General features: G+C 45.6%; 1 protein-coding gene and 1 long non-coding RNA gene across 6 annotated transcripts in view; one reads left to right on the top strand and one right to left on the bottom strand.

Moving 5' to 3' along the window:
• Positions 1–3885, bottom strand: part of FRMD6 (FERM domain containing 6) — a 203662-nt gene extending 199777 nt beyond the window's left edge. Inside the window, exon 1 of one of the 4 annotated variants that reach the window (XM_070504358.1) lies at positions 3309–3885. The gene's annotated coding sequence lies outside the window, so the exon portion shown is untranslated. The remainder of the gene's footprint in view (positions 1–3308) is intronic. The other 3 variants (XM_070504350.1, XM_070504360.1, XM_070504362.1) reach the window with 3 other exon arrangements.
• LOC123283148 (uncharacterized) overlaps positions 1–12512 on the top strand; it is a 52150-nt gene that overhangs the window by 10213 nt on the left and 29425 nt on the right. Inside the window, exons 2-3 of one of the 2 annotated variants that reach the window (XR_011501605.1) lie at positions 9686–9807; positions 10202–11860. The exons of the other annotated variant lie outside the window; for it this stretch is intronic. This is a non-coding gene — a long non-coding RNA (uncharacterized lncRNA). Of the gene's footprint in view, positions 1–9685; positions 9808–10201; positions 11861–12512 lie in introns of those variants that run through there. 2 annotated transcript variants of the gene reach the window in all.

Genomic DNA, 12512 nt, shown 5'->3' with positions numbered 1-12512 from the left:
GAAGCAGGACGCATGCTCCTTTAGAATTAAAGTCAGCCCCAGATAGCAAAGAAAGAACAGGAGGAGGGGACCTTGTTTGTAAACAAAGACCAGGCTGCCTGTCAGCTGCCAGACCTCAAAGGGAGGTACATGGGGCCTCTGGAGAAGACCAGGCAGCAGAGCCAGCCCTGTGGTCTCCGTGGTGGTCTCTGGTGGACCTTTCCAGAGCATTGTGGAAGAGTGGGGAAGCTAAGAGGGCCAGACAGCCTCAGCCTGGCACCTCCCCATGATCTGTACCGCCTTCTCTTGGACAGCGGTCAAGCTAACCTTGACTGTCACTCTCATCACAGGCTGTGGTGAATGCTTTGGAGTTAGGCACTCAGTTTTGAATCCCGAGCAGCAGGTAAACGGTTAAGCCTGTTTCTGTGTCTGTGTGATGGGGATACCCGTAGTCCCTAAAGAACGTGTGCAAAGCCTTTTGCACAGTGATTGGCACAGAGCCAGCACTCACAAATGTTACGTGCTGTTATTATTGTTGTTGATTTCTTCCTCTGCTTTGTCATTTCACCCATGGTAGCATTTATCTCCAGAACCAGGAGACATGCAGAGATGAGGGACCGTCAGTGACAAACTCAGATGTTTTCCAGAGTGGGCAGTGGTGTTACTTATAGCAACCAAGGGAAGATGTGGGCAGGAGGGGCGTGTGGTAATGAGAGATGTTTATGCCTCTCTACCTTTCTCTGGGCTGCTCCATGGGCTAAGGGGCCAGCCTCTGAGGGAGGAGAGGGCCAGGGCCAGCCTGCCAGGGGTTCAGTCCTGCTGGCTGAAGGCTGAGGCCATTCACACCTGATAGAAAAGGAAGAAGGTCCCCTGGAGACACCCAGAGAAGAGTCCTCCAAGGGGGAGGGGGTTCTGCCCACCCCCACGCCACCTCACTCTCGGGAGCGTGGAGAGAGCGGGATGGACGAGACACTGCCCCTGTCTTGGGGCCTGCGTGGCTCGCGGCCAAGCTTCCAGGCAAGGACCAGAGCCTCACTCTCACTGGGGGTACTTGGATCACAGTAGTGCTCTCCTAGTCCTTGGCCTCAGAGAACTGGATTCAAGGAAGCTTGGGAGGTACGCTTTATTTTTCAACAGGGCGTCACTTCCAACTGGAAACAGTATCTGTTTTTCTAGCAGGTTAGTACACAGCAGTTCTGGTAACTAGGCCACCCTAGGGGTCCTGTTACAGTAATTGTACTAAAACTCTGTGGTTGTGTTTTTGTTGGTGACACTAACACGAGGCAGGCAATGGTTACTGAAGAGGAAATCCAGCACGATGGATAGAGTCCAGGGCCTCACATAGTGCCCAGAACAAAGGGATGCTGATGAGTGTTTGCAGGATACCGGGGTACTGAAGTGCACTTCAAGACAACCCAGCATCCATCTGCAACCAGGACATCAGAAGAGAGCCTCCTCTTTCTCACACACACACACACACATTAGGAAACTATAGACAGCCTCACTACGTGGTCATATTAAAAAGTGATGGAATCTCAACAAGAAAAAAACAAACAACCCGATCAAAAAATGGGCAGAGGATATGAAGAGACATTTTTCCAAAGAAGATATACAGATGGCCAATAGGCACATGAAATGATGTTCAATGTCACTCATTATTAGGGAAATGCAAATCAAAACTACAATGAGATATCACGTCACACTGGTCAGAATGGCCGTAATTACCAAGACAAACAACAACAAGTGTTGGAGAGGATGTGGAGAAAAGGGAACGCTCATAAACTGTGGGTGGACATGCAAACTGGTGCAGCCACCACAGAAAACAATACGGAGATTTCTCAGAAAATTAAAAATAAAAATACCATATGACCATATGACCACTACTGGGTATTTATCCAAAGAACTCAAAATCAACAATTCCAAAAGCCCCATGCACCCCTATGTTCATTGCAGCATTATTCACAATAGCCAAGACGTGGAAGCAACCGAAGTGCCCTTCTACACATGAATGGATAAAGAAGATGTGGCATATATATATATATATATATATATATATATATATATATATATAATGGAATACTACTGAGCCATAAAAAATGACAGAATCATCCCATTTGCAACATGGATGGACCTTGATGGTATGATGTTAAGCAAAATAAGCCAGAGAGAGAGAGAAAAATAGCGTATGATTTCTCTCATATGCGGAAGATAACAAACACATGGATAAAGAGAACAGATTCCTGGTTACCAGAGGGGAAGGGGCTTGGGGGTGTGGGTGAAAGGGATAAAGAGGCACATATGTATGGTGATGGATAAAAATTAGACTACTGGGGGTAAGCATGATGAAGTGTATTCAGAAATTGATAAATAATGTACACCCGAAACAATGTTATAAACCATTATGATCTCAATAAAATTACTCAAAAAAAAGTGATGTAATGACACAACTCACAAATATTTTCTCTAAGAATTGATTCTATGGTTGCTGACTCATAAACTTAGTTTGCTTTTAAAAAGTCGACCTGAAAATTCTCAGAAAACTCCATTTTGTTGTTTCCACATTCCTTTTACTTCCCTCCATCACGCCTGCACCATATTTTACTTTTACAGAACTCAGGATCTGGTTATGACAAACTCTGTAACAGCTCAGCCCATTCACTTACTTTCTCATGTCTACTTTTACTAAATTACATCCCTTATAAAGAACCCCAAATACATATAACCCCAAAATACATGGAAGTGTGTCCTCCTGCGACCCAGAGGGTGAACACGTAACTGATATAACGTAACTGAAACATACTCAATATCTTTCAGACTCCTAACAACTTCATTTTTAAAAACTTACGGGGCTTCTTAAAAGAAGTCAATTGATGGGCTCTTGAAAAACTTAGAATAAAACAGTGCATCAAAGGGGTCCTATCTTCTGCTCAGAACATCATGTGAGTTTTTGTGAGTGTTCTTAAGGGTGATTGTGTGTCTGGAGTACAGGACACACACATGTGCAAACACATGCACCACAAGTGGAAATCCAGAGGGCACAGGCGCTGTCTAATTCAGCAAGACACGACTTTCTTCCTGGGATGAACTGCAACAGCTGTTATACAGGGACGACCTGAGGCACCTCCACCCCAAAAAGAAATCATGGGACATGTTCTCCTATAGTAGAACTAATCCTCTCATTAGTCTGGGGTGGTTTACAGACAGAAATCATATTACTTAAATCCTTTGGTGATTCTACTGTGCCCAACACACTGACATTTAACATTAAATTTGCCTTGAACTTGCGTTTTATGAAAAAGAAAGGGTAAAAGCATCCGCGCTTTTCCTACCTGCTGCTGTAGCCACCTCTCGGAACGGGGCAGACTCCAGGGCTCAATCTTCTGCTTCCTCCCCCGGAACCAGAAACATCAAGAGAAAGTTTTCAATTGCTATGAGCAAGCACACTGTTTACTTCCAGCCAATTCCTTCTTATTCCCAAGGCTTGCTGAGTGCCAGAGTGCGGTGACTGAGAAAGGATGTCTGGGAAGAAAGGGGTGGGGTTTGGGGGAAGGAGAAGAAAGAGTTCCCAAGGCAAGAGTTAGTTCACCCAATGCCCTTCCTTCAAGGAGAGGAAAGCCTTCTTTTCCAGCTTTAATTTCTCATAGCAGATCTGCCACTGCATTACTCACAGGTAATTGCTACATTGCCCCTTCACAAACAGCAGACATACTTTTTGGGCGAGCTTCCAGATTTGTGATGCATGCCTGTACCTGTCCACGGGGAGAGCGCTGTGCCTGAGAACCGGGAGGGCAACAAGCCCACCCAAAGGGAGGACCCAGTCTAGACTCGATCAAGTTCTTGGGATAAAATATGCCACAAGGAAGATCAGAGGCCAGCGTGAGCCTCTCCATCCACAGGGCATCCGCCTCAGTGATGGGATCACCCGGTTAGGGTTCGAACTTCTTCCAAGTAGATCAACAGCCACACTTTGTCAAGCTTTGACTTGTCTCCACAGAGAGGAAAGGAGCAGAAGGGATTACTATTGCAGAAGGAATGTGGTTTTCTTGCTCTGGACAGTCAATGTGGGAGTCAAAGAAGACAGACGTGCAGCTGCACTTCCTTTAAGGTTAATATCACGAGACACCGTGCTTAAGAAGACATTTCAGTGACAAGCAAGTGTTATGGAGGTTCCATGTTTGACCCATTCCTGGTTTCCAAGAGGTGAGGCAGAACAGTAGAAAGGATAGAGCAATAGGGCAGAAATTGGGAAATCTTGGCTCTGCTGGTTAACGCTGTGACCTTGGACAAATCACTTAGCCTGGTTCCCAAATAAGTAGAACGAAAAGACTGAGCGGGAAGACGTGTACAACAACAGAAGGCCACTCTCACTGCTACGTCTATGCCACCTTGCTCCTGTGCCAGCACTTCGGGTCACCTTTGGGGAACCACTCCTTGCTCTCTGCTGTTTTGGATGGAATTGAGCCCACCTTCAGGCTTCCTCAGAAGTGGGCATGTGGCCAAGTCCAGCCAACCAACCAGAGTGACTGATGGGTTCAGAGGCAGGTTTGTGCCAACAGGAGTCGTCCCTGGGACTCTTGCCGGGAAGAGGAGTTCTCCTCTTGCTGGGGCTGCTAATCTGACAGAACAGGGCCTAGTGCTTCCAATGGCCATCCTACGGAGAGAGGGACTGCCTGAGGATGCAGGTCCTGCAGGGGAAAGCAGAGCTTAGAGATGGCAAGAGACCAGTTCCTGAGAATGCCATTTCAAGACTTGGGTTCTTGACTAAAACTAGCATTTCCCTTGGATTTCTTAAAAACTTCCTTTAGCTCCTTAAGCCTGTTTCAATTAGGTTTCTGATGCTTGCACTGGGAAAGTTCCAGCTAATATGAATCACTTCCAACTGCTCTCTACCCTTAACACCACTACTTTTTGACATTTACATCCACAGTGATCTGGGCAGCATGGGGATGCATAAGGCCAACAAATCAGTTTCCTTTTGATGCACTCTTGGAACATTTTTTTTTTTTAAATAGCAGATAGATGTAGAAGTAAGGAAAATTCTGGTAAAAGATTTTTAAATTCTTTAATTTCTTTAAATTCTAAACTCTTCTCTCAAACTACAGCTTTTTGTTTAAAAAAATTCAAATAATGCACAAAGGTGAAATGCACAAAGTGAAAATTGCCCACAATTTTACCTTCCAGAGAAAACCAAGGATAACATGTTAGTGGCATGCTATTCAAAATGTGATCTACAGACAAGCAGCCTTGGCCGGGAGCTGGAGAAATGCAGATTCTCAGGCCTCAGTCCAGTCTTGCATTTTAACAAGGGCCCCAAGTAATCTGTGAGCACATCAGTCTGAAAAACACTGGCTTAACATACAATCCTCCAGAAATTTTTTTCACATAGTGGCCGGGATTTTTTTAATACATGTAACTTGTTGGCTTTTTATTTTACTGATTTTGTAAAGGAAAGGCAGACATGAATACAATGAATCAGAAACAATGTAATCAAAATTCTTTACAAAACATAAGCGATTCATTAACTGGGACTATGTGCAAGTTAGAAAGCAGTCACAAACCCCCACTAGACCCTAGGACACTATTGCAGGAGCAAACTCTCCCAGGGCAGGGCACATGCGGGCAGAGGTTCTCCCACTGGAGGTCAGAACCACCCGGAGGCCAAGATGCCAGCCCCACACCCAGAGCTTCTGATTTAGTAGGTCGGGGGTGAGGTCGAAGAATCTGCATTTCTGACAAGCTCCCGGGGAATGCTGATGCTGATGGTCCCAGAAAAACATTTTACCAGTATTTTTTTTAATCAAACCAATTTATTTAAAAAATGGATTGATACAGTATATACTTAGCCAGCCCTGGTCATCTAGTGACCAGGGCTGATTCAGCACTGAGCGGCCCGGGTTCGTGTCCTGCTCAGGGAACCACACTACCTGTCTGTTGGTTCTCATACTGTGGTGGCTGCATATTGCTGTGAAGCTGAAAGCTATGCCACTGGTGTTTCAAATACGAGCAGGGTCACCCATAGTGGACAGGTTTCAGTGGAGCTTCCAGACTAAACAGATTAGGAAGGAGGACCTGGCCACCCACTTCTGAAAGAATTGGCCATGAAAATCCTTTGAACGGCAATGGAGCATTATCTGTGTAGTTCTGGAAGGTGAGAGGATGGCACAGAAGGACCGGGCAGGGTTCCCTCTGCTGTCCACAGACACACCACAAACAACAAACTATGTACAGACTTTCTATGCTATTCTAAACTTACTTTTTCACTTAATACTCTATCTGGGACATCTTTCCATGCCACCCATGTAGCATTACTTCCTCCTTTTTGAGGGCTGCAGGGTCAGAGATTTGAAATTGATATGACAACAACTGTTAAATGACGAAAAAGGGAATCACTGGCATCTTCAACCTGAGCACAAGCCTCCCACCACTGGAATCATCACCTTCAATACTCAACAGCATCCTGTGTCTGAGTCTACAGAGAAGCACAGCTCTGGACAGAGCAGGCACGTGAGGAGCACTGTGCCGGTGCCTCTGAAGACAGTATAAGACGTGGTTCCTTTGGGAGCTATTCCAGTCTTTTTCCCCCTATAGCCACAGTGCCAGCTACAGTCACAGGTACATGGTGAGAACTTCGTAGCTGCTGTGGAGTCAGTGAATGGAAGTGCCGATGCGTTGAATGCACACAGCAATTCCACGCGGGAACCCCTGGTACAGAGCCGCTGTGCATACTGCGTACCGCTAACGCTTAGTGGTCAACACCCCTCCTGAGTCTGTTCAGACTTCCAGAAATAAAGGGGTCCAGCTCACAGATATGACTGGGACTTGGAAGGGGCAGTCCAGCAAAGTTAGATCTGCAACCTTGAGGCAATTCCCGAGGAGCACACTGACAGCTTCCCGGCAAGCCCTCTGCTTGACCGACGGTACCCTCTGGATCGTTAAAATGCTCTGGCCCAGACTTTCTCCCCTCAGGAAAGTGAACCTATCGAGGAAGTTTTTCCCTTAGTTAGAAAAATACAGTCCCATAAATAAAAGATGAAGCTACATAAAATCTTCAGCTGAGCAATGCCCCTGCTTTTGTAGCTGCATATGTAATCGCCACGAAACAAAGGGATGGCAGTATGCAGACGGAGACGGGGCACGAGGCCAGAACCAAGGAGCCCAGCTTGAGGCTCAGACACTGCGGAGGTGGCACTGGCTGTGTGAGACCAGGATACAAGGAGAGAGTCAGCTGGGATGTAGGAGAGAGCATGCACGGCCTTGAAGCCCAGCTGGAATGGGGGATGGAAGGAGGGTTGGAGGTAACAGGGAGCCGAGAATGAGTCCAAGGGGACACCAGGTTTATGGTTAGGGTAGAGAGCCAACACGAGGATAAAGAGTTTTGAACAGGATTAAGTGAGGGGGTGAGAATAAGGTGGGGGGACGGTAAGCAGCACTGTTCCCCAAACAAGTATGTACTGGATCCAGGGTTATCTTACCAAAAAAGCGTAAATCTCCCCACACAGTGTACAGTTTAGAGGTTCCCTGTAGTGGGGTGAATAGTGTCTCCCCAAAATTCACGTCTACTCAGAACCTCAGAATGTGACTTCACTTGGAAACAGGGTCTTGCCGATGGAGCTAAGATGAGGTCACGCTGGATTAGATTGAGCCCTAAACCCGATGAGGGGCGCTCTTAGAAGAAAGAAGAGAGGACACACAGAGACACAGAGAAGAAGCCCATAGGCAGACGTCTGCAGAGACTCAAGAGATGCGGCTGCATGCAAAGGAGCACCAGGATTTCCAGAAGCCAGCAGAAGCTGGGAAGGGCAAGGAAACTCCTCCTTGGAGCTTTCCGAAAGGGCATGGCCCTGCTAAGACCCTGATTTCAGACTTCCAGCCTCCGGGTCTGTGAGAGAACACGTTTCTGTTGTTTTAGGCCACTCCGTTTGTGGTACTTTGCTCTGGCAGCCCTAGAAAACTAACAAAGCCCCCAAAACCCCTTTGGCTCAAATTTTCCTGGAATTGTACTATTATTCAGTTTTCTGGGTAGGTCAGATCTGGTTAAGTGGGAGGGATGCTGTATCAAGCCAGGAAAATTCACACACATTTTGATTCACTCTACTCCAGAGCGAGCCCTGTGGGATTCAAGCATGGGCTAGGTCAGGCCTGCAGAAGGGGGGTGCTCTTGGAGAAACAGGCTGAGACGGGGTCTCAGAGCAGGGTAATCATAGAGAGCAAGGGCCTTAGCTGCCACTGACCTCACCAGGATCCTGGGAAATAGGCAAAGTGGGTACTATGTTGTTGTAAGTATACAACCAATCTTTTATTTCTTCTTTTTTCCTGACATCTTTTTTCGTTCATTCAATACTTTTTTTCCAGTTTTATTGAGAAATAATTGACATATCACCTTATAAATTTAAGGTGTACAGCATGATGGTTTGATTTACATATATTGTGAAACACAGGTTCAGCTAACATCCATCATCTCATAGATACAATAAGAAGAAAAGAAAAACATTTCTCCTTGTGATGAGAACTCTCAGGATCTACTCTCTCAACAACCTTCTCGTATGCCACGCAGCGGTGTTAGCTATAGTCACCAAGTTGTACATTACATCCTCAGTACTTATTTATCTTATAACTGGGAGTTTGCACCTTTCGACCGCCTTCCTCCAATTCCCCCTCCCACACTCCCCGCCTCTGGTGACCTCAATCTGATCTCTGTTTCTGCGAGTCTGGTTTGTTGTTTGTTTTAGAGTCCACATATAAGTGAGATCATACAGTATTTGTCTGTCTCCGTCTGATTTACTTCACTTAGCATAATGCCTTCAAGCTCCCTCCATGTTGTTGCAAATGGTAGGATTTCCTTCTTTTTTATGGCTGAATAATACTCCATTGTTTATATATACCACATCTTCTTTATCCATCCATCCGTCGATGGACACTTAAGTTGTTTTCATGTCTTGGCTATTGTAAACAATGCTGCTATGAACATGGGGGTTAGTATTTTCATTTCCTTTGGATAAATACCCATAAGTTGAACTGCTGGATCATATGGTAGTTCTATTTTTAATTTTCTGAGGACCTCTATATTGTTTTCCATGGTGGCTGAACCAGTTTACATTCCCATCAATAGTGCACAAGGAGGGTCCCCTTTTCTCCACATCCTCGCCACCCTTGTTATTTCTTGTCTTTCTGATAATGGCCATTCTAACAGGTGTGAGGTGATGCTCATTATGGTTTTCATTTGCATTTCCCTGTGATTAGTGATGCTGAGCACCTTTTCATGTACCTGTTGGCTCTTCAAATATCTTCCCTGAAGAAAAGTCTATTCAGGTCCTTTGTCCATTTTTTAATAGGTTATTTGGTTTTTCACTATTGAGTTGTATGATTTCTTTATGTATTTTGGATACTAATCCCTCATCAAGTATATGAGTTGCAAATATTTCTCGGTAGGTTGTCTTTTCACTTTGTTCACAGTTTCCTTTGCTGTGCAGCGGCTTTTTGGTTGGATATAGCCCACTTGTTTATTTTTGATTTTTTTCCTTGTGGTTTAGGGGTTATATCCAGAAACTCATTACCAAGACCCATGTCAAGGAGCTTTATTAAAATGGGCATTATCTCCATCTTACAGAAGAAGAAACTGAAGTTTACAGATGTTAAGTAATTGTGTGAAGGTTCCAGTCAATAAATGTTGGAGGCACATACAGAAACCAGATTTTCTTGTTCCTAGCTAGGGGCTTCCACAGGAGCACGCAGCCTCTGCCATGCTGTCTCTAGGGGCTCATCTTGGACTGAGAACAAGAAGAAGAAAGACACTATCAGCTGTGGTCACAGAGGGGTTCTTCTATACAAGTGAGTTTCCCACATGACTAAAAACATTCCTGTAACTCTGACATTTCAGGTAGAGTCTTTCCTGCCTTCAAAAACAAGTTATACTAACATGATTTAATCTCTACCCACCAGTATGGACATTAATCGCTATTATTTTCTTTGTTAAATTGTCTAAAATCCTCAAAAGAAATGGGCAGAAAAGTGCAGGCACAGACTGAGGCAGTGTGTCTGGTGGCCCACATAGCCCTGCCCACCACACTATCCATCAACAGGAGAATCACGTGGGTGAGGGGTCAAAGCTTCCACTTACTGAGTGCTAAGCACATGCCAGGAAATGTGCGAAGGGCCCTGATCGTGCCCTCAGGTGCTCTTCCAGCCTCCATGTGACCTGACTGTTTTGATCTCCACATTACAGATGGGGAACCGGTGGCTTAGAGTGCTTCTGGCACTCACCCTCACTCAAGAAACGTGAGGACACCGAATTGATGACCACATACCGACATGAAATATGCATCTATTGAATGAGAATCAAACAAATTAACAGCCATATTTAGAGCCAGGAGTCAAGCCAGAGTCTTTCTGTGAGGACTCAAGAAGAAAGCTTGTATCCTCAAGCGGCATGGAACGCCCTCAAATTTCTCAGCTCAAATGTCTGAAGAATAAGTTATGACCCTCATACTGCGTTGGTTAATCTAAGTCTCATGTCCAGTCAACTCTGCAAATAAGTCTCTTGTGAGTGAGCTGTGGCGCACAGGAGAGGCATGGAGGTGTCCCCCTTCCTCTCAGAGCTGGGGTGGCAAGAAGGCCCCCAAGACACCTGTCTCAGGCTTCTTAAAAGCCTACCGTCCACAGATGCTTGCAAGCTTGGCAAGAGTGTCAAGAAATCACGTGAGCTGCAATCACACTGTGTTCTCCTGGGACCTCCCTGGGCGTAATCAAAATCCTCAGTTCTTTCCTCTCTGAGGACAGAAGCATCAGGAGACAGGCCCATGGAGCATCTCACACAGGAAGCTGCTAATGCAGCTGTCATCACTCAGAGCGTAGCCACATCTGACTCGTAATGTCAACTAAAAACTCTACCTCTCAAAATTGCCATGCCAAGTGGCGAACACTGCATTGGGGTAGGAAGGGGAAGACTGTGTGGATATAAGAAATTGGCATCCATCATCCGTTCCACTTTCCTTCTATTTCCAGAGCCCTAAAAACTACATCTCTTTGCAGTCAGGGTTTGGTTTGCAAACCAGTCCCCTCGATCATATGCACATGTGGGAGATTTGGAAGATGGATGTGAGGGAAGATCTGTTTCTCCTGTAGCTTCTCTGTTGCTGTTGGCATTAGGTTTGTGGAGGCAGCAGTGTTTCTGCAGTGGTGTCCTGGGGTCCAGACTCCTGCTGTGTGACTCCTGAGTGGCTGCTCTGGTGGCGGCAGTCGGGTTTTCCTGACTGTCTCATTGCAGCCAAGGCCATGTGTTCTCAAAGTCGAGTCCAGTCAGTGAACTCCTGATGCACCCTGTTCCTGACTCAGCCCAAGGAGGCAGAGGGGGCTTCTTCCAGTGGGTCAGTTAGCAATTCGCTCTGGGAGCAGTCCTGGAGTCCCAGCCTAGCAACCCCTTTTCCAACCTTCCCAACAATCTGAGATCTTCACAAAGGTGTCTTGTCCAGGGATAGCTGCTAGCTGTTCTGCCCGGGAGAGAGACGGAAGTCGGGAGCTGCCCGGTTCACCACCTCGCTGACGCCACTCCCCACAAATTCATCAGGTAACTTGAGCGCCAAGGTTCGTCAGCTTCAGGCACCATCCTCAGGAGGCCAGGTTCCACTCTGCGACAGTTTTGAATGTGCCTGCCTCCCTCTATTAAACTTCTTTCTGCTTAAGAAACTAAGTGGATTATGTTTCCCACGATTGAAACCTGACCTAGCTTCTAACTCAAACACAAGTCCTGAGTCCTTCCAGACAGTTCCTAAACATTTTCAAACTCTCATTAAAGTAGGGCTAATGCTATTGTTTTTATTGAGCTCTTACCCTAGGCCATCACTTTGGGATTGGTATTAAAAATAAAGATAGAATTTTTAAATGGAAATGTTTACTCTTTTCATATGTTGAACAAAGATTTATTGAAAGCCTCTATGTTGAAAGCACTGTGCTAGACACCCAAGTGCCAAGACAATATGGCACAGTGGACACAGCACACACTCTCCACAAGGAGCTGACTTCTGGCTCTGCACCACCCACATGGCCTTGGGCGAGTTTCTTCATCTCTCCAAGCCTCAGTCTTATCATGAGAATGAATAAGGATACTAAGAATAATTACCTCTAGGATTGTCCTAATAGTTACATGAAACATAGGAGAAGTGTCCAAAGCAATACATATACATAAAAGGTGCTAAGCGTTAATTCTTTTTTTCCTAAAACACATAAAAATGAAATGATATTGATTAAAATATATATATTTTGAGTAATCACCAACAGTATTTTCTTGTCATTTCCAAATCAAATTTTGTCACCTCCCTGATTAAAATCCTCCAATGGTTTCCCATGGCACTTAAGAATAAAATTTAAACTCCTTACAGGCCTACAAGGTCTTAACAAGCCTCTACAAGCTCTCCAACTGCCCTGCACGACATTTCAGCACAGGAACCATTGTTCTCTTCCTGCACCTTGCTAAGCTCATCCAACCTTAGAGACTGCACCAGCTGTTCCTCTGCCTGGAAGGGGCTTCCTCCAAGTCT

This window comes from Equus asinus, chromosome 2, assembly GCF_041296235.1.
Source record: "Equus asinus isolate D_3611 breed Donkey chromosome 2, EquAss-T2T_v2, whole genome shotgun sequence".
Classification (NCBI taxonomy): Eukaryota; Metazoa; Chordata; class Mammalia; order Perissodactyla; family Equidae; genus Equus; species Equus asinus.
Note: the sequence above shows the minus strand (reverse complement) of the source record. Positions and strands in the feature narration are given on the sequence as shown.